This window comes from Bos indicus x Bos taurus, chromosome 9 (genome assembly GCF_003369695.1).
Source record: "Bos indicus x Bos taurus breed Angus x Brahman F1 hybrid chromosome 9, Bos_hybrid_MaternalHap_v2.0, whole genome shotgun sequence".
NCBI lineage: Eukaryota > Metazoa > Chordata > Mammalia > Artiodactyla > Bovidae > Bos > Bos indicus x Bos taurus.
In genome coordinates this window covers 58,660,076-58,682,961 of record NC_040084.1, presented here as the reverse complement: position 1 = coordinate 58,682,961, position 22,886 = coordinate 58,660,076, and the positions used below count along the sequence as shown (strand labels likewise).

Genomic DNA, 22,886 nt, shown 5'->3' with positions numbered 1-22,886 from the left:
TTCAGTAAGACTGGTGCCAAATTGATTGAACATTTAACCATTAGAAAAATGCATTGCTCTTATTAAGCACCAGAGCAAGTGCTGTTTAAAGTATGTAATTTATTCAAGTACAACTTCTAAACTTTAAACAGAACTGTAGTTAAAATTTAGTTTTATGGAAGTATTTTTCTGTATCAGGCTATTATGCGTAAACTGTAGGTCAAGGCACATGTTATTCAAGTTTAGTATTCAAAACACCTAGTATTTTTTTTTTTTCCTTCTGTTTTTTGGCCCCATTGCACAGTATGTGGGATCTTAGTTCCTGGACCAGAAATCAAACCCAAGCCCCCTGCAGTGGAAACACAGCATCTTAACCACTGGATAACTGTGTATATGGCCAGTGTATGTTTATGAAACCAAATTGACACATCTATACTGCAACTTTCATCATATTATGCATTTTTTTCAGCATATACTTACTGAATGTATGCCACAGGCCAGGCCCTTTCCTTTTTGCTATGTATAAAAAGATTGGTTAGTATTTTTAGATTTAAAAAGTAGTCTAGGCAAAGACAGAAACATGAAATTAAAAGACGCTTACTCCTTGGAAGGAAAGTTATGACCAACCTAGATAGCATACTCAAAAGCAGAGACATTACTTTGCCAACAAAGGTTCGTCTAGTCAAGGCTATGGTTTTTCCTGTGGTTATGTATGGATGTGAGAGTTGGACTGTGTAGAAGGCTGAGCGCTGAAGAGTTGATGCTTTTGAACTGTGGTGTTGGAGAAGACTCTTGAGAGTCCCTTGGACGGCAAGGAGATCCAACCAGTCCGTTCTGAAGGAGATCAGCCCTGGGATATCTTTGGAAGGAATGATGCTAAAGCTGAAACTCCAGTACTTTGGCCACCTCATGCGAAGAGTTGACTCACTGGAAAAGACTCTGATGCTGGGAGGGATTGGGGGCAAGAGGAGAAGGCGACAACAGAGGATGAGATGGCTGGATGGCATCACTGACTTGATGGACGTGAGTCTCAGTGAACTCCGGGAGTTGGTGATGGACAGGGAGGCCTGGCATGCTGCAATTCATGGGGTCGCAAAGAGTCGGACATGACTGAGCGACTGATCTGATCTGATGATAGAAATTAGTACAGAATGAAAAGCAATCACTAAAAAAGGATATATCAGTCAACTGGTCAGCTTCTTCAGGTGATGAAATATAAGCCAAATGTTGATGTGGAGTAGGAGTAAACCAAGTTCATCGGGGTGGAGGGGGCGTACCCTTGGAGGTATTACAGGCTTGAGAGTCATCTTTGTGAGTAGGATGCAGGGCTGGGAGATCACAGAGCTCTCAGTAACTCTGGCAAAATAGTGGAATGATGGAAGGCAGAGATAGAAGAGAATAATGAACCATGAAGATGAACATCAGGTAGGGACAATATGTTTCTCTGCTATGTTTAGGAATCTGAATCAGAGAAAAGTAAGAAGAGACAGGCTATAAATTCAACATCAGACATTTTGGGTTAGAATGTGTATGGTTAAAGTAGGCTGACTACTGTAATAAAAAATCATTTCATTATCTTAACAAATAAAAGTTACTATTTCATCAGTATCATAGTCCGGTGAAGGGTGTTTGGGAGGGTCTATGTTTAATGAGGCATTTATGCACCAAGGTTCCTTCCATACGCCTTCCTCTACATTCTTAGAACCTTCTCTGTGGAGCACATGGACAAGCAAAGAATGAGAGGATTCAGGCAAGACTGTTTCATGGGGCAGACCTAAAAGAGGCCTGTATCACATCAACACACATTTTGCTGGTCAGAGGTCTGTAACATGGTCATACCTGGTTCTTCAGGAGACCGAGGAATTTAGCCTACCCTGATGATTCATAAGGGAAGGAAAAAGGATTTGATGAGCAAGTTTCTATCTGTGAGATAGGCAAGGATAAATAAAAAGTAAAGAACTATGTTTTAAGTCTATTAATATATTTATGAGTCCTGAACATAAAACATTGGTAGTTTTAATCATGGAAGCAAATGAAATCCCAAGTACAATCAAGTATATTGAAAATAACTCAGGGGAATTTCAGCATTTCATGGATACATTTTTAAAAGCATGAAAAAGGAATTGAATATAAATGGCCAGAAAAGTACGAGAAGAGTAGGACAGAGAATGTCAAAGTGTCAAGAGAGGGAAAGAATTTCAAGAGGGAGGGAATGATCAAAGGCATGATAAGCTCCAGGGTGGTTAAGTAAAATAGAAACCATTGGCCACATCCCAAAACTTTACTTCAATTCGGTATGACTTCATTGTGTCATTTATATGGTTAAATACCTACAGGAAGGGGACTATGACTGTATCTTGAGCAATAAATAGCATTAACTCATGATGTCTCAACTTGCTGGAGATGGTTAAGTTTTCTGTATAATTGCTGATTTCAAATTAGTCTTAATAAAAATGTTAAATCTACATTTACAGTTACTTTCTCATATAAGTTTTATATGTGGTGTTTTTCTAAAAAGATTTTAAAAATCAATAAAAATCATTTATAGTTCCTTTTAATGTTCATGTTTATAATCTCCTTATTAAATGCATTTTGCAGTTAAGCGGAAGCTGTTTTGTGGATTCAGAATATATGTAAAACATGTTTGCAATGTATGCTTCTCACATGTGCATGTGTCTATACATACACATATCTACATACTTTCTCATGGACACATATAATTAAATTTAAAAGAGTGACAAATAAAAGCAAATTATATAAATACCTTGCTAAACATCTCAATTTGTCTTTTAAATTATGAGACCCTTGATTCCACTGTTTGGAAATTGCATACCTCCAAGGAATAAGGTGGATGGGAGGTGGGATACATTATCTGTGTTTTAATATCCATGTTTAAAATATTTAAACATTAATAATAAATATCCTGAAAGCATAGGTACATACTATTTGGCATTGAAAATCATGTGAAGAAATATTTACCAAATGTTTTTTCTTAAAAAAATCTTACTCACATTCCCTATGTATAAAATATTTACAAGAGAAGCCTGTATTTTTGTTGGTTTCCATTGATGGTGACCTCTGAAGCAACTCTGGGAATTCCTATGTCAATAGGAGCAAAGTTTGGAAACAACTGAGGGGGTGGGCTGTGCTGCTGCAGGAACTCCCACAAGAAGGCAAGTGATGGAGGAAAAATGTGGGGTCAGATGCTCCAAAGCTCTAAGTAGAAAAGATTGAGAGGAAGAAACTAAGCAGGTAGCCAGTGGCAGGCCCTCATATAAAATAAAATACAATAAAAGGTTAAACAAAACAGCTTGTTTAGGATAGCACATTGACTATAGGGCAGCCCTAGGAAAAGCTTGAGAGGAGAACTTTGCAGCAGACACAAGCAACGCCAAACAGAACTAACAGAAAACAAAACAACAACCAAAAAAAAAAACTTCAGACACTCAAGCAGGTAAAACACAAATGGTTTTTAGCAGCAGTGATTAATACTAAATAAAATGAATGAAACTTTTGCCTCTAACTATAAATAGCATGAACCATGAAATGTTCTCACCATAAATTCAAATTCCATTAACATGTATTCGCCTGTATGTGCATGCATGCTGAGTTGTGTCTGACTTTTGACCATCCCATGAACTGTAGATTACCAGTCTCCTCTGTCCCTGGGATTTTCAGGCAAGAATACTGGAGTGGATTGCCATTTCCTACTCCAGGGGATCTTCCCCCAGAGACCAAATCCATGTCTCTTACATCTCCTGCATTGGCAAGCAGACTTTTTACCACTGACTCACCTGGGAAGCCCATAAAGTCACTTACTGCTGCTGCTAAGTGGCTTCAGTCGTGTCTGACTCTGTGCGACCCCATAGATGGCAGCCCACCAGGCTCCCCTGTCCCTAGGATTCTCCAGGCAAGAACACTGGAGTGGATTGCCATTTCCTTCTCCAACGCATGAAAGTGAAAAGTGAAAGTGAAGTCGCTCAGTCATGTCCAACTCTTAGCGACCCCATGGACTGCAGCCTACGAGGCTCCTCCGTCCATGGGATTTTCCAGGCAAGAGTACTGGAGTGGGGTGCTGTTGCCTTCTCTGTAAAGTCATTTAAAATGTATCTAATTCCTGTGATCTAGGCTCTCCACGAGGTGGTTGGGAGATGGAGAAATCAGACCCAGTTTCCTCTAACAGAAATCTTTCTTCCTCCTAAGAAAGAAATGTGTACATAAAAATTATGCCAGAGGGGAATAGCAGATGTCATACTAGTGGAGCTTAGCAACAGGGTTTCTGAATCTGATAGGCCAGGCACAGAGAATACTTCTGGGTAAAAAGGAAACTTGAACTGGGTTAGTGGTTTACCAACAGGGAGTATTTAGATAAATTAGACTTTACCAACAGTAGGCTCCACCAGTAGCAATGGCAGCAAATGAGTAAATCCAATCAAGAAGACAGAACCATGTGTATTAATCTCTTAGTATATTCCAGGTACTATAGTCTGTGGTTCATTTGGATGGTATCTCATAGAATGTAACTGCACATAATTAATTTCACTATGACTTTGATGCACTTAGGCATATTTTATATATAGGAAAGAAATTAAATTTGTTAAGTCTCTTGTCTAAGGTAATAAACACAGCCTTGGTTGCTATGCTGGGATACAGGCTCAGGTAATCTAATTCTACAATTTGTTCTTAACCACAACTGACAGTGAAGAAGTGCTGAAAGAAAGAAGGAAAGAAAGAAAAGAAAATCAAGCTATAGAGTATGGAGTCCCCCATCCCTATAATATTGGTAAAGAAGAAAAATCATTTTTTTTGTTCAAATTTCCTTCTGAGTGATGTCTGCTTTCCAGAGACATCTCAAAAATCAGCACATAAGTGTGAGTATACAGTTTACTGTGTGAGACAACATCTAATGTATTGTCCTGTTTACAATATTGAACAATAATACAGAGAAAATTCCCAAACATTTGAGTTGAAGGAACAACAACAAAAGATACAAAGAGCACAATGACTTAAAATGCGAATCACAAAGATCTTTGAAAATTGTTGTCATAAGATTTTTCTTAGTCTTCTTTTCAAAGCCAATTATTTTTGATTCATTTAATATTTCAGACAATGAAGATATTGCAGAAATTCCCTTTTCTTACTAACTCTACCTTGATCAGACCCTTTTCACTCTGTTTACTCAACTTAGAGTTGACTTCCATCATGATAAATCCTCCCTTGCTGAGTTCTCAACAGCCCTTGTCTTCTTGCTTCATTGTACTTGCTTTTTTGAACTGCCTTCCTACTCAAACAAACTCTGAGACTATACCCAGTACAGCTGCCTGTGGCTAGCGATCAACACTGTCATGTAAACAGGTCCCACTTTAAATTCATGGTTAAGTGGGCCCTTAAGGTTGCTGAACAATCACACTACATTCCCCAAATCTACACACCATTCACTTTCCCAGAGGATTATACACGCATTCCCCCAAAATTACATCACCTTTACTCACTCTTATGCATAGGCTGACCTGTTGATTCTAGTTTACTTAGGAAATATAAGAATCCAGATTAGAACTTCCACATCTCACTCCCATCTGCACCGTGTCTATAAAAGAAGGATTTTGCTGTTCACTCTCCATGGGAAGGCTAACTCCTCCTCAAGTGCATTAAACCCAATCCTTTCTCATGTACACAAATCTCCCTAGTCATTTTCCCTATCTTTGTTGCATCATCCCAGTTTACTTTTCAATCTTTCTCAGTAGCATATAAAATATTGTTTTTCTGCCACTAAGAATCTGTCTCTTAACAAATTTGTCAGAATGTTGATAAACAACAAAGCTAGGTAATTGGTACCAGCATGTGCATTACACATTAATCACTGTTTGTGTACGTTAAAAAAAAAAAAAACAACAAAGCTTTAATGCAAAAGAAAAAATGAAAACAAAAAAACCTCCAGTGACTTTTCTATTCCTTTCTACATATGATGCCAATTCTCTCATTCACAGCATAACAAAACAACTTAAAATCTCTATACACTCACCTTTTTCACTTCCTTATTCTTGCACATCCACTCCATTCACTAATGCTGGGGTCAATGGAATGAAGGTTCTAAGGAGGCTTGATGAACATTTTCATGAAGTTTATTTTATTTTTATTATTATTCTATTTTTAAACAATTAAAAAATAAAATATAATTTCTTTACAATGTTGTGTGAGTTTCTACCGTACACTGAAGTGAATCAGACACATGCATACATATACTCCCTCCCTCACAAGCCTCCCTCCCACCCCATCCCTCTGTGTGAGTGCGTGTGAGTGCTCAGTCATGTCTGACTCTGTGTGACCCTATGGATTATAGCCTGCCAGGCTCCTCTGTCCATGGGATTCTCCAGGCAACAATTCTGGAGTGGCTTGCCATTTCCTTCTCCGGTGATCCCACTCCTCTAGGTCATCACAAAGCACCAAGCTGAGTTTCCTGTACTACCCAGCAGCTTCCCACTAGCTATCTATTTTACACACGGTAGTGCATATATGTCAATCCCAATCTCCCAGTTCATCCCTTCCTCCCCTTCCACCTCTGTGTCCACATGTCGGTGCTCTACATTTGCATATCTATTCCTGTCCTCCAGCTAGGCTCATCAGTACCATTTTTCTAGATTCAATATATATGCATTACTATATGATATTTGTTTTTCTTTCTGACTTACTTCACTCTGTATGACAGATTCTAGGTCCATCCAGGACACTTGTTTTATTGATACAATTAATCTATAAGTAATGAGATAACTAATCATTTTTACAAACTGAAAATCAGTGAGCCATTATATAATCAAGACAGTGTGCTTCAAGTTTCATAAATGTAATTTGAACTACCTTTAGCAAACAAGAGTAATTTATTGGTTAACATAACCAAAATAATGATAGAGTTGTCATAAGGGCTCAGAGATAAGTATTATCCTCTTTGCTTTGCTTTTTTCTTTCTTTCTGTGACTTCTCCTGTAACTGCTAGACACACTATTACTGGCAGTCTCTACATTTAAACTCCTAACATAAAAAAACCCAAACAGGGAGTAAGAGTTCTTCCATATCGTCTTAGTTTCATAAATCCCAAGGGAAGATTCTTGTTGGTCCTACCTGAGTCAGGTATTGACTCCATTAGCAGTATCTGAACAGGGTATCAGAATCTATAAAAAAGATGGCAGCTTCCTTTGAAATCATCAGTAACCAGCAAGGGAACTGCTAGCATAGATTGGTGGGAGTGTGTGCACGTGTAGTGAATTACTACACTGGGCAAACAAAACAACAGATGTTTGTTAACAACTCTTTGTTTTGGCTTCCTACTCTCCAATTGGAGACCATTGTCATAGAAGCTTAATTGTACTTATCCCCCCACCTTTTTTTTCCAGCACAGTAAAAGGGTTTCCACAATTTTAAGGCCACTAGCAGAGTAGTTTCACTCATACATATTTCAAAGTTATACTGAGAGGAAAACTCAGGTTAGTTCCAAAGGAAAACTGTTCTGTTGAAGCAACTTAAGAAGGTTAAAAACCTTTCAAAGACAAGTAACTCTGTGATGATATTATGCACTGAATGTTTGTAACCCCTCAAAGTTTATAAGTTGAAATCTAATCCGCAGTATGATGGGTATTTGGAGGTGGAGGCTTTGGGAGGGTGGAGCCCTCGTGGATGGGATTAGCATCCTTCTAAGAAGAGGCCAGAGAGCCAGTTTGTCCCTCGTCCATTATGTCAAGAAACAAAGTCAACAATCTGTGACCCAAAGGAGGGGTCTCACCAGAAGTCTACCATGCTAGCACCATAATTGTACATTTCTAGCCCCCAGAGCTACAAGAAAATAAATTCCTGTAGTTGATAAGCCACCTACTTTATGGCATTTTGTGTTAATGATCCAAGGTTGTGGAAACAGATAATAACTAAACTGATGTCAGGGAAAGTGACATGAAGATTTTATTAACAAGAGTCTTTCATGTGCTCAAAAACTTAAAAAAATATTATGAGAAACTCTGTGATACAATGTAATATAAATAAGTATAATAATATAAATAAGTATATTGCCACTGAGTTGAAGCTCAGAAAATACTATCTTTCAGTCTTTTCAAATAGGGTATTTTCTTTTTCTATTTTGAATATATGGTAACTGCTTGGTGGTAGGTGGACACTAAGTCATGTTCTACTCTTACGACCCCATGGACTGTAGCCTGCCAGGCTCCTCTGTTTGTGGGATTCTCCGGGCAAGGATACTGGAGTGAATTGCCATTTCCTACTCCAGGGGATCTTCCTAACACAGGAATCAAACCCAGGTCTCCTGCATTGCAGACAGATTACTTTACAACAATTACTTAATTACTTATTTATTTTTGGTGCCCAAACTTTGTGAACTAGGTCTGCGAAACCTTACAGATTCAGGTAAATATTTCAAGGAGTGATCAAATAAATTAATAAAGAAACCAAAATATTCTTTCCTTTAAAGCTCTTTGTTGTTTTTTTGAAAATTATAAAACATAATTATACCACAGATTTTTGTAAATTGTTATTAATATTTTATTTTGTTCAAAGCAATTATTGAGTAACACAGAATGCTGCTACATACATTTAGGAAGCACACACTTGTGATACATTACTATGTAAACTTTACAATGGAAGTGATTTGGGTCTTTTCTGTTCATTGCCTTATACTCAGTTCCCATAGCAGTACTTGACTCATAGTAGATGTGTCATACTTTTTTAAGTCAATTAGCGAATCTTTGTCATATAATAATTTTAAAATATTTTCTATCATTATATATTAAGATTTACCCTGCTATTATGTTTATGGACATCACGTCCAGCTCAGGATAGCAAACACAAATGAAAAAAAAGGAAGGAACCAAAGTCCTTTGATCTTATTATTATATCACATTTTTGAAAATCATGGAACAAAAATGTCAGCGTTAAATTCAACCAAATGGAAGGAGAATCCTATAACTAGGCATCAAGCAAAGACATCAGGTGATATGAATCTATTCTAAAAGAAAAAGACTGACTTTTCAGTATTAGATATTTACAAGAACTTAGATTTCCCAACCAAGTAGTCAGATATTAAACCATCACAAGTTTGCTTATTTCATGCATGCTATGCAAAAGTTGCTTCAGTTGTGCCCAACTCTATGAAACCCTATGGACTGTAGCCTGCCAGGCTCCTCTGTCTATGGGATTCTCCCAACACAGGGATTGAACCCACATCTCTTATGTCTCCTGCATTGACAGGTGGTTTCTTTTTCATTCCCAGCCAAAATAAGTTGCCATATTGGAGAGAATTTTGTTGCATCATGTTCAGCCATTTTATATCTTTGAGCTCTCAAAAAAAAAATATTTTTGCCAATAAATGTTATACATTCCAGAAATACTGCTATGTTTTCCACTATTTTAAAGCAACTCTTGGAGAAATTAGCAGCTATCTAATTTTCATTCTGCATGCAGCTGGACAAAAACATGTGTGCCACAGTGAAGCTGGGCCTTCCTTCATGACTCAGATGATAAAGAATCTACCGACAATGCAGGAGACTCAGGTTTGATCCCTGGGTTAGGAAGATCCCCTGGAGAGGGCAATGGCTACCCACTTCAGTATTCTTGCCTGGGAAATCCCATGGACAGAAGAGCCTGGAAGGCTACAGACCATGGGGTCGCAGAGTCAGACATGGCTGAGCGACTTTCACTTCACTTTCAGTGAAGCCAGCTCTTAGCTTTCATTGATTGCATGCAAATTTTTGCCATCAGAGAAAAATTTGCATTTTATGAGTCCATTTTGGAACCTGGAAAGGATGTCAATGTCTTCAAAATGGTGAAAAACTTCTTTGCCAGGGAAAGCTTCCACTGGAAGACAAATCTTGGTGTTCAGTGCACAGGTGGAGCACCTGCAATGTCTGGCAACACATCTGGGTTGGCTACTTTCTTGAAGAAAGCCACTCCACATGTCATAATGACTCACTGCCTTCTATACCGGCAAGCAGTGACATGAGACTGCCAGCAAATCTGAAAAAGTCTTCCTCCACTGCCATGGAAAGATCAAGTTTACCAGAGCCAAAGGTTTAAATCGTTCATTTTGGCATGGTTTGTCAAAGGATGAGAGAAGAATATTAACTTCTCTACTGCATGTTCCAAGAGTAAACTTGAAGCACTTGATTGCATTTTGGGAAAGTTTTACCTTTATCGTTTCCCTCCTTTCTCTCTTCTTTCTTTCTTTGTTAATTATTTTTTGCAGGGGAACAGGTGGAAGATAAAATGATATAAAGAAAAATTCACTTGGAAATACTGGACAAGGAGGAGTTGATCCACATGTTAACTAAGGGAAGACTACTTTTGACAATACAATTGAGGTAATTTATTCAAAGCAAAGCCTTGAATTACAGATGCTGCTAAAAACAAAACAAGCACAGCATCCTATCCCTCCCTTAAACCACCACCACAACAAATGACAAACTATTGTATCCAAGTTACCAGTTTTTAACCAAACACAAGAAAAAGGAAAGTATCTAAAAGTTATAAATGCTAAAGAAGTCATGATTTTAGTCTGCATTGAGAGTAATAGAGCCTTGCCAAATTCTCTGTGGGAAGATATCTATAGATCCCTGGAAAAACTGTAGAGTTCTTCCCAAGGTCACGTCTGCTCAAACTACTTAACTATTGAAATCCGGATTTCTGATCCTTTTCTTGCTGACACAAAAAGCACCACTGTGGCATATTTTGACCTATATGACTTTGGGACAAATGATTTGCCAGGATTTCAAGTCAAGAAATTCCAGAGAATTCAGTTATATTTGACAATGTACATTCACCTGGCAAAGCCTTTTGTGGAAACATTGATTCTACTCACATGTCTTTGTAAAGAAGGTTATTAGCATGAAAAGTTGCCTAAACATATAAACAAAAATATCAAAATTAGATGTCAAAGATAACATGCATATTTTCAAGTCACAGCTATGAGAATTCCATATTTTTAAGGTGAATAATTATCGTATTTTTGCTGATATTTCCTTCAGAGAAAAATGGATTTGTCATATTTGTAAAATTTGGATCTTAAGTTTTAGATGGCTTATTCAGTAAACAGCCTCTAATTACGTTTATAAATACATGTGAGCACTGAAAACATAAATATTTCTAAAGGTTTCTTTCACGTTACTTTTTGATCATTTTGTAGTTGAATAGCTAGGTACGACTGTTATGAGGTGATGGTTTCAAAACTTAACCAGGTGTTCCAGAATGACCAGCAATCTGGACCATTCACTTTCTCCAAAAATCTTTGTTTCCAGTTCTCCATGAAGATAATCTAAATTTCTTTCCACGTTTGATTTATAACCTTGGCATTCCCCTCCTTACTCTCAGTAGATGATTTTTATTTCTCCTTCACAGAGAAGTTTCCTTACCTTTCTTCATCAAGCCTGGAAACTAACTTGCATCTGTAGATCTACTCTTTTCTCTCCATTATAATGACAATTGGTCAAATGGCTGGAACCCAGAGAAGGCAATTTTCCAGCTTCAACCATGCTTATGATAATACCTGTGGAATCGCACTTCACCCAGATAGAAGTGTCCCAAAGAGCCTGTGTAGAGTTGAACTATTCTACCAGCTTGGTTTCTTCACCTTGGGACTGTCATTGGAGAGAAAACTATACCTTTTTTTCCCAAGCATATTACAGGGTTCTTCTGTAATAGTATGTTAGCTTTTACTAATTCACTAGGTCCTGCCATTCTTTCTGTATGATCCTATCAACTGCTGTGGCTTCAATTATTTCCAAATTCTACTGATTCAAGGATCTCCTTCCTCAGCCCAGAGCTGCCCCACTGGCTACTTGGATAGCCCACAGAGATTGAAATCCAATAATCACAAAACTTAACCTTTTATTATTCAAACTTTTTTTTATCCTCTGGTGTCTATTTGAATCAATGGTACTCAGTGGCTTTAAACAAAAATCTTAGATGAATTTTCATCTTTTCTCTCTCATTCCCTTCATATCCAAATACATAACATTTCATATTTTTCTACTTCTTACAAAACTCTTATAAATCCACCCACTTCTACTTATGTCCTTGCCAAGAGTCCACTTCCTCATGTTGCAGCAATGCACTTATTACTGCTTTCCCTCATTCCAGTCCATTCTCCATGGCCCTTGGAGTCAGCTTTCTACAGTGCAAACCTAATTCTATTTAGGACCATTCAAAGATCCTCTAATGCTCTCCAACAGAGTTAAGATTTCTTGAAAAGGCTTCCAAGGTCCTACTCATTTTTCCAATGTGATTTATCATTTTTGTCTCCTTCATATGTCATATGATAGCTTTTAATCCAAGAATCCAGACTTAAGACTGTATCAGCACATTGATCACTGGTCTTTGATTTTATGCTGCTACTGCTAAATCACTTCAGTCACGTCTGACTCTTTGTGACCCTATGAACTGTAGCCCACCAGGCTCCTCTGTGCATTGGATTCTCCAGGCAGTAATACTGAAATGGGTTGCAATGTCCTATACCAGAGGATCTTTCCAACCCAGGAATCAAACATGTGTCTCCTGCAGGTTCTGGTCTCATAGATTTTACACATAAAACATAAATATCTTGGGAAATTCAGTATTATGCATTCCCTTGACAAATTCCTCAAATTTTGTCTCAATTTTTTGTGCCTGGTTATTTCACAGCAACTCTGATCCACGGTCTGGTTCATACCCATCCACCCATGTTTTGTCACTTCTGCCACATAAGGTCAGGTTGTTCGAATTTATGTTATACTTCTTCCAAAGTAAGAAGCAGTTACAATGTTCTTTATCTGTGAAGATGCCTTTTGAAATCCGAACAACTCTTTTCTATACCACTTTGGAATTCAAACAGCTCAGAAGATGGGAATTACCCACACTCTCGGTTTGACTGTCAACACCTCATTCTTTAAACGTTTTCTCTATAGAGTAGTTCACGGCTTGGAAAAATCCATCCTTTCATTTTAGGAGACTGCCATGTACACTGTAAGACAAACTCCTCCTTCCTCCTGTTCTTGGCAGATGTCTTAATTAATCTTTCTTTCTTATTAATGAAAGGATCAACTGCAGGACTCACCCAACTCTTTAAAAAAAAAAAAAAAGCTTCACTAAAGTTAATAACCTCGGAGAGTTTGCAAAGCTGGTATGGAATTTACAGAACAAAGCTGTGAAGAGCCACAGGCCTTCTCTAATAAAGACATCGCTTGTTTCTACTGCATAGTTTTTGCTTACACAGCTTTATAGATGTTCTCTGTCTTGAGGGTACTAAACCCATTCAAATGCCCTATTTTTCTTCTAATTGCTTTTCTGCCACTGGCTTGTTAGCAGGCCTCAGGTGTTCACTTTCCCTCTCTCTCTTTCTCTCTTTTACCCTTTTTTTTTTTTCCCTCTCTCTCCCTTCCCCCACTTCAATATTCAGTCCCTCTGCCTCAGAATTTAGGAAACCCTCTGCTCCTTAAAAAGCCAGCAGAAATGTGCATATCTGACCTCCTGCAACATTTATAAGCTCTTGTCAGTTTATCCTTCTCCTTTCTTTGTGTTCTGTGATATTCAGCACTTCCTGCAAAGAATGTAATAATAATGAAAAAAAAAAAAAAAGATCAAAGAAGGTGCTTATCTTCAGTGACATGTCCAAACAGGCACTCTGGCCCTCTCTAATATGCTCATCTAATTTGCTCCTGAGCCCAGGCCTGGAAGAAAAGCATCTTGAGGAAGTTTTCTTCCATGGACTGAGCCATCTGCTAATGTGGTCCTGTGCCAGTAATTTACAAGTAATGGTTTACAGCTGTGAACCCTGGCTTTTGCGCTGTTTTGGTCATTTAGTAATTACAACAGTTTCATTAACATTTAAAGGGAATAGTCTGTTCAATATCAATTAGGGACGATCTGCAACTGTGTAGCTCCGTTTTCATATTTGCATTTGACATTTAATATTCTGCACACATAAATTCTTGGGCTTGAAAATGCATTGCCACAGAAGGTCAAAATTAATCCTGAGCCCATTTCTACCTAGCTCTACTAAGCTTTAGGAAATATTTCTGCAGAGAGTGGGAACATAAAGGTTATTTTGGGGGCAGTTTTACACATCTGAACATTTAAGTACTTTTTCCCATCGCTAAAGTTAAGGTTACAGAGTTCTCCTCAATTCTTGTTATATCTTCTGTATTCTGAGGACATTTCTAACTTATTTGAGGTAGATTTGCATAGTATTAAGCAGAAAGATGACATCTATAACTTGCAAATCTTACATAACTACAGTGATATTTAACTTTAATATTTGAGTGTGTGGGGGTGTGGTTCTGTGGATTTCAACACTTAGTAAATAGAACTAGACTATGGTGACTGCAGCCATGAAATTAAAAGATGCTTAGTCCTTGGAAGAAAAGTTACAACCAACCTAGATAGCATATTAAAAAGCAGAGACACTACTTTGCCAACAAAGGTCCGTCTAGTCAAGGCTATGGTTTTTCCAGTGGTCATGTATGGATGTGAGAGTTGGACTGTGAAGAAAGCTGACCACCAAAGAATTGATGCTTTTGAACTGTGGTGTTGGAGAAGACTCTTGCGAGTCCCTTGGACTGCAAGGAGATCCAACCAGTCCATTCTAAAGGAGATCAGCCCTGGGTGTTCATTGGAAGGACTGATGCTAAAGCTGAAACTCCAACACTTTGGCCATCTCATGCAAAGAGTTGACTCATTGGAAAAGACCCTGATGCTGGGAGGGATTGGGGGCAGAAGGAGAAGGGGATGACAGAGGATGAGATGGCTGGATGGCATCACCAACTCGATGGACATGAGTTTGAGTAAACTCTGGGGGTTGGTGATGGATAGGAAGGGCTGGTGTGCTGCAATTCATGGGGTCACAAAGAGTCGGACACAACTGAGTGACTGAACTGAACGGATAACCGCCCCCACCAAAAAAAAAGTCTTCTTAAAATCATTTACATCAGGGAATAAGTCTTAATCTCTAATTAAATTGTTGAGCAAAGGTTGACTATGCTAGGACTTACCTCAGAAGAAACAAAAGCCCCATGGTAATTTGATTTTTATGTGGCTGGAGAATGGCCCAAGGATTTGATCCCTGATGTTAAGTGATTTTGGTGGGGGACAGAGGGAGAAAGATAGAACAAATTTCAAGTGAGTTAAAAGGTCTTTAAAGGATAAAAATTGGGATCTTCCATCTTTCCATCAGCAAAAGAGAAGCCTTTTGAAATTTTTAAAAACAGAGCACAGAGGATGTCCCAAGGATGGTTTGAGTGACAGAGGTTAAAAACAGTCTAAGCTGAAGTCTGGGGTTTCTTTTGACTCTTGATTCCCAGGCTGTGACATGAGATGAATCATTGAGCATGTGCTATTATTCTAAGGGTCAGAGGTAGTCAAGTACCCACTGAATGAAGAGAGGATTATGGAGATGATAAGGATAGAGCCTCCAGTGGGCTGATATAATTCAATTCTACGCAGGTATGTGCAGATGAAAGTGTGGTTTACTTGATCTGGCAGAATCTGCATCCTGAGATGGGCTTTTGTTTGTTTACATTTTAAAGCTGTTTATAATATTGTGCTGCTCACACAGATGTAGTGACACTGGGAACACAGATAAAGTGAAAACTGGGGTAAAAATATGTACGTCCTAGGGCCTTGAAGTTTGTAAAGAAGTCCCACTTCCCACCTGCCTGAATCTCAGTCTCAAGTGAGCATCTACAAGCAGTGGAAAGGAGCAGTGCCAATCGGCAGGGAAATATCCTCATCATATCATTTCGATCATCATGAGTATTGATATGATATAATGATGCAATTTATTAAAAATAAGGTGTATTTTGTAAAGCAAATTATTCAAGTTAAGTTTCATTCAACTGAAATTATCTTATATATTCCTTGGCACCTCAGGAACTTATTTGCAGTGACTACAGATTGCTTGGCTTCCCAGGTGGCACTAGTGGTAAAGTATTTGCCTGCCAAAGCAGGAGATGAAAGAGTCGCAGGTTTGATCCCTGGGTGGGGAATATACTCTGGAGAAGCAAATGGCAACTCTCCCCAGCAAACATTTTTCTATTACCTTCCTGTCACTATGCATCACCAGTTGGTTTGTGCATTTTTAAACTGTTCCCCCTGGAGAAAGAAATGGCAACCCACTCCAGTATTCTTGCCTGGAGAATCCTGTGGACAGAGGAGCCTAGTTGGCTACAGTCCATGAAGTAGCAAAGAGTCGAACATGACTAAGCAACTAACACACACACAACCTGTTCCCCCTAAACTAGAGTATGTATTTCAGGAGGACAGTATCAGAATCTCCTTTTTTCTACTCTCATAGTTTCCACAGGGGGTGGGGGGGCGTCGAAGAAGTTATTACCAATTCTCAAAGCATAATCAAGGTAGGCAAAAGGGAGAACTTAGGGTTTTCTATGTAGAGGATCATATCATCTGCAAACAGTGAGAGTTTTATTTCTTCTTTTCCTATCTGGATTCCTTTTATTTCTTTTTCTGCTCTGATTGCTGTGGCCAAAACTTCCAAAACTATGTTTGCAGATAACATGATCCTCTACATAGAAAACCCTAAAGACTCTACCAGAAAATTACTAGAGCTAATCAATAAATATAGTAAAGTTGCAGGATATAAAGTCAACCCACAGAAATCCCTGGCATTCCTATACACTAACAATGAGAAAACAGAAAGAGAAATTAAGGAAACAATTCCATTCACCATTGCAACAAAAAGAATAAAATACTTAAGGATATATCTACCTAAAGAAACAAAGACCTATATATAGAAAACTATAAAACACTGGTGAAAGAAATTAAAGAAGACACTAATAGATGGAGAAATATACCGTGTTCATGGATTGGAAGAATCAATATAGTGAAAATGAGTATACTACCCAAAGCAATCTATAGATTCAATGCAATCCATATCAAGCCACCAAGGATGTTTTTCATTGAGCTAGAACAAATAATTTCACAATTTGTATGGAAATAGAAAAAACCTCAAATAGCCAAAGCAATCTTGAGAAAGAAGAATGGAACTGGAGGAATCAACCTGCCTAACTTCAGGGTCTACTACAAAGCCACAGTCATCAAGACTGCACAAAGACAGAAATATAGATCAATGGAACAAAATAGAAAGCCCACAGATAAATCCACGCACCTATGGACACCTTCTCTTTGACAAAGGAGGCAAGAATATACAATGGAGAAAAGACAATCTCTTTAACAAGTGGTGTGGGAAAACTGGTCAACCACTTGTAAAAGAATGAAACTAGAACACTTTCTAACAGCATACACAAAAATAAACTAAAAATGGATTAAAGATCTAAATGTAAGACCAGAAACTATAAAACTTCTAGAGGAAAACATAGGCAAAACACTCTCTTACATAAATCACAGCAGGATCCTCTATGACCCACCTTCCAGAATATTGGAAATAAAAGCAAAAATAAACAAATGGGACCTAATTAAACTTAAAAGCTTCTGCACAACAAAGGAAACTATAAGCCAGGTGAAAAGAAAGCCTTCAGAATGGGAGAAAATAATAGCAAATGCAGCAACTGACAAAGACTTACTCTCAAAAATATACAAGCAACTCCTGCAGCTCAATTCCAGAAAAATAAATGACCCAATCAAAAAAGGTGCCAAAGAACTAAACAGATATTTCTCCAAAGAAAACATACAGATGGCTAACAAACACATGAAAAGATGCTCAACATCACTCATTATCAGAGAAATGCAAATCAAAACCACAATGAGGTACCGTTTCACACCAGTCAGAATGGCTGCTATCCAAAAGTCTACAAGCAATAAATACTGGAGAGGGTGTGGAGAAAAGGGAACCCTCTTACACTGTTGGTGGGAATGCAAACTAGTACAGCCGCTATGGAGAAATGTGTGGAGATTCCTTAAAAAACTGGAACCAGAACTGCCATACGACCTAGCAATCCCACTTTTGGATATACACACTGAGGAAACCAGAATTGAAAGAGTCAACATGTACCCCAATGTTCATCGCAGCACTGTTTATAATAGCCAGGACATGGAAGCAACCTAGATGTCCATCAGCAGATGAATGGATAAGAAAGCTTTGGTACATATACACAATGGAATATTACTCAGCCATTAAAAAGACTACATTTGAATCAGTTCTAATGAGGTGGATGAAATTGGAGCCTATTATATAGAGTGAAGTAAGCCAGAAAGAAAAACACCAATACAGTATACTAACGCATATATATGGAATTTAGAAAGATGGTAATGATAACCCTGTATACAAGACAGCAAAAGAGACACAGATGTATAGAACAATCTGTTGGACTCTGTGGGAGAGGGTGAGGGTGGGATGATTTGGGAAAATGGCATTTGAAATATGTATATTATCATATGTGAAACAAATTGCCAGTCCAGGTTCGATGCATGAGACAGGGTGGTTGGGGCTGGTGCACTGGGATGACCCAGAGGGATGGGATGGGGAGGGAGGTAGGAGGCGGCTTCATACATGTCAATGTATGGAAAAACCAATACAATATTGTAAAGTAATTAGCCTCCAATTAAAATAAATAAATTTATATTCAAAAAGAAAAAGATAAAGAAATACAGTAATTGTTATCAATTTTAAAAAAAGGGAGAACTTACAATCATGGAAATAATAAATAAATACATAAATCCAGCCTCTAAGACTGAAGGTCAGGCATAACTTTAGTTCCTGAAAAATCTGGAGCATAGAATGATTCAGTTTTCCAGACATAGCAATTTGAGATGCTAGGTGACTAGGTAAACATGGAGCTCAGGACAAGAAGGTAGGTTCCCCTGATTCTCAGGTGATCAAAAAAGCAACTTAATCCATTGGCTCATGCTTATGGACATGGATACTTAATGTGTCTTTTGGGATGTCAGGTATTTGAGTGCTCAGCAGGTGAATAGAATCAAAAGCCTGGAGTAAGGAGTATTTCTCCAAAAAATAAGAAATAAGAGGATCCTAGAATATGTGGACAATCAAATCATGTTAAAAGGCTCTGTCTGGATCCCACAGACCTTGGTGAACAGTAGGCTTGTGCCAGCATCTTCAGCAAATCTGGTCACAGGTCTGGAGTCTTGGAAAAGTTCATGATGAAGAGACTTTGCTAGCAGGGAGCAATTCAGAAGCTTATATTGTGATAATAAATACTTTACCTCTAGAATAACTGAGAGAAAGTAGTCAAGACTCAGTAATATGATGAGAGGAGGAAAGAATAAGATCCAAGACTTAAGCAGTGAATATTATGTCTGATTCTGAGTCCATGAGTACTGATGCATAGCCGCTCAAGTTTTCTGTGTCTCAGGTTGGGATGTTCCTACATTGTGGATAGAGATGAACCTATAGGGTAATGGTTCTGCCTATACTGGAGAGAGAACCAACCACTCATGATGATAAGCACTGCATTTATCATAAAATTTTAAGCTTAATGACAACAAAATAAAATTTTAAAAAGTACACATGTACAAACCATGTGTGCTTGCTTTATTCTCCATACATTAATCAGGTGACTAGCTGCTGGGTCTCATAAGTGCATGAATCTCAATAGCTGAGCAAAACCATGGCTTATGTCTTATTCATGCACCATGTATCCATGACTCCATGCAGTAATATCCAGGGACCAGGCTCAGTCCAGTTTTGGATCCACTTTCCTCTACCATCAAGGAGTGCTGAGTGGGGAGCAAGAATGGAGAATCAATGACCTTGAGCTAGAAGAGAAATCAGTCAGAACCTAGCAAGTGGTTGGGATCAGAACCCAAGTACAACACTGGGGAAAGGGTTATTTCCTTACTTCTGGTCATGGCAGATATCAAATGTCCAGTTTTCACTTAAAAAAACAAGGCATACAAAGGAAGTATGGACCATTTAAACAAGAAAAAATAAATAAAGCAAGAACTATCTCTGAAAAACTGTCCTGATAGTGGATCTACCAGACAAAGACATTAAAGCTGTCTTAAAGATGCTCAAAGAATTAAAAGATGTTAAAAAGGTCAAGGGCAGATTGAGGGAAGGAGGAGAAGGGGTGGACAGAGGATGAGATGGTTGGATGGCATCACCGACACAATGGACATGGGTTTGGGTGGACTCCGGGAGTTGGTGATGGATAGGGAGGCTTAAACTGGTTCCAAATAGGAAAAGGAGTGTGTTAAGGCTGTATATTGTCACCCTGCTTATTTAACTTATATGCAGAGTACATCATGAGAAACGCTGGGCTGGAAGAAGCACAAGCTGGAATCAAGCTTGCCGGGAGAAATCTCAATAACCTCAGATATGCAGATGACACGACCCTTATGGCAAAAAGTGAAGAGGAACTAAAAAGCCTCTTGATGAAAGTGAAAGAGGAGAGTGAAAAAGTTGGCTTAAAGCTCAACATTCAGAAAACGAAGATCATGGCATCTGGCCCCATCACTTCATGGGAAATAGAGGGGGAAACAGTGGAAACAGTGGCTGACTTTATTTTTCTGGGCTCCAAAATCACTGCAGATGGTGATAGAAGCTATGAAATTAAAAGATGCTTACTCCTTGGAAGGAAAGTTATGACCAACCTAGATAGCATATTGAAAAGCAGAGACATTACTTTGCCAACAAAGGTCCGTCTAGTCAAGGCTATGGTTTTTCCAGTGGTCATGTATGGATGTGAGAATTTGACTGTGAAGAAAGCTGCGCGCCAAAGAATTGATGCTTTTGAACTGTGGTGTTGGAGAAGACTCTTGAGAGTCCCTTGGACTGCAAGGAGATCCAACCAGTCCATTCTAAAGGAGATCAGTCCTGGGATTTCTTTGGAAGAAATGATGCTAAAGCTGAAACTCCAGTACTTTGGCCACCTCATGCGAAGAGTTGACTCATTGGAAAAGACTCTAATGTTGGGAGGGATTGGAGTCAGGAGGAGAAGGGGATGACAGAGGATGAGATGGCTGGATGGCATCACCAACTCGATGGATGTGAGTTTGGGTGAACTCCGGGAGTTGGTGATGGACAGGGAGGCCTGGAGTACTGCAATTCATAGGGTTGCAAAGAGTCGGACACGACTGAGCGACTGAACTGAACTCAACTGAAAAAGGTCAAGAAAACAATGTATGAACAAAATGTTAATATCAATTAAAAGAAAATGTAAAAGGAAAACAGAAAGAAATTCTGGAACTGAAAAGTGAAATAATAAAAATAAAAATTTTGTTAAAGGAATTCAAATTTAGATTTGATGATATGCTATATAGAAGTAAAATTATTTGAAAAGCAGTACTATATTGTACACTAACAGGTTGCAAATCCTAGATGGAACAAACCAATTTCTAGATAGATGAAACCTATCAGACTGATTAGTGAAGAAATAGAAAATCTGAGTATATCTATAAGAGTAAGGAAATGGAATCAGTAATCAAAATCTCACAGCAAAGAAAAGCCACAGGCTTAATTGATATTGGTGAATCCTAGTAAACCTTAAAAAAGAACTAACATTAATTATTCTTAAGTTTTTCCAAAAAGTTGAAGAGAAGAAAATTCATTCTGTGAGGTTAGCCTTATCATGAAGCCAAAGCCAGACAAAGGCACTGCCAGAAAATTACAGATTAATATTTCTTATAAATGCTGATGCAAAATCCTCAACAAAATATTAGAAAAATGAATTTAGTAGCATATTGAAGATTTTATGTACATGACAAAATGGGATTTATTCCTGGAATCAAAGGATGATTCCATACACAAAAACCATGCCGTGTAACACACTACATGAACAGATGCAGGAAAAAAAATGAATCCATGTGATTATCTCAACTGATGTGGAAAAAGGATTTGACATATTCCAACATCCTTTCAGGATGAAAATACTCATAAAACTAGGAACAGGAGGAAGGTACCTCAACATAATAAAAAACATATAGGATAAAACCCTCAGGGAAAGTCAAACTCAATGTTGAAAGATCGAAATATTTTTCTCTAAGATCATGAACAAGAAAAGGATGCCTGCTTTCATCATTTCTATTCAACATAGTACTGGAAAATTTAGCAGAGCAAATTAGGCAAGGAAAATAAGTGAAATACATCCAAATTGGAAAGGAAGAAGTAAAATGATCTCTGCTTATAAGCAGTATCTTATGAATGAAGTAATAAATGAATTCAGTAAAGTGGCAGGATACAAAGTCAACACATAAAAACCAGTTGTGCTTCCATATAGTTACAATGAACAATCCAAAAAGGAAATCACAAGAACAATTCCATTTATAACAGCATCAAAAATAATGTTAGGAATTTACCTAACATTTGAAAGATTTGTACAATGAAAAATTTGAAACATTGCTGACAGAAACTAAAGAAGATACAATTTGAAAGACATTCTATGTTTAAGGATTACAATGTTTGATATTGTTAAGACATCGTACTACCAAAGTGATCTACATACTGATTTTATGTGATCCCTATCAAAATCCTAATCTTTTTTTTTTTTTTTTTGCTGAAATTTAAAAAAAAATCCACCCTCAAATTATATGAAAACTCAAGGGCCCCTAGAATATCCAAAATAACCCTGAAAAAAAAATAAAGTGTGAGGATTCATACTTTCTATTCCAATACTTAATATAAAGCTACAGCAATGGAAAGAGTGTGATACTAAGATAAAAACAGACATATAAACTAATGGAATAGAATAGTGAAAGTTGTTCAGTCATGTCCAACTCTTTGTGATCCCTTGGAATTCTCTAGGACAGAATACTGGAGTGGGTAGCCTTTCCCTTCTGCAGGGGATCTTCCCAACCTAGGGATCAAACTGAGGTCTTCTGCATTGTAGGCAGATTCTTTACCAGCTGAGCTACAGGGGAAGCCTAAGAACACTGGAGTACATAGTCTACCACTTCTCTAGCAGATTTTCCCAACCCAGGAATCAAACCGGGGTCTCCTACATTGCAGGCAG

At 38.0% G+C, this 22,886-nt stretch overlaps 1 long non-coding RNA gene across 4 annotated transcripts in view; it reads right to left on the bottom strand.

Moving 5' to 3' along the window:
* The window catches only part of LOC113898349, a 304,517-nt gene that overhangs the window by 223,901 nt on the left and 57,730 nt on the right, over positions 1-22,886 (bottom strand). The window lies entirely within an intron of this gene.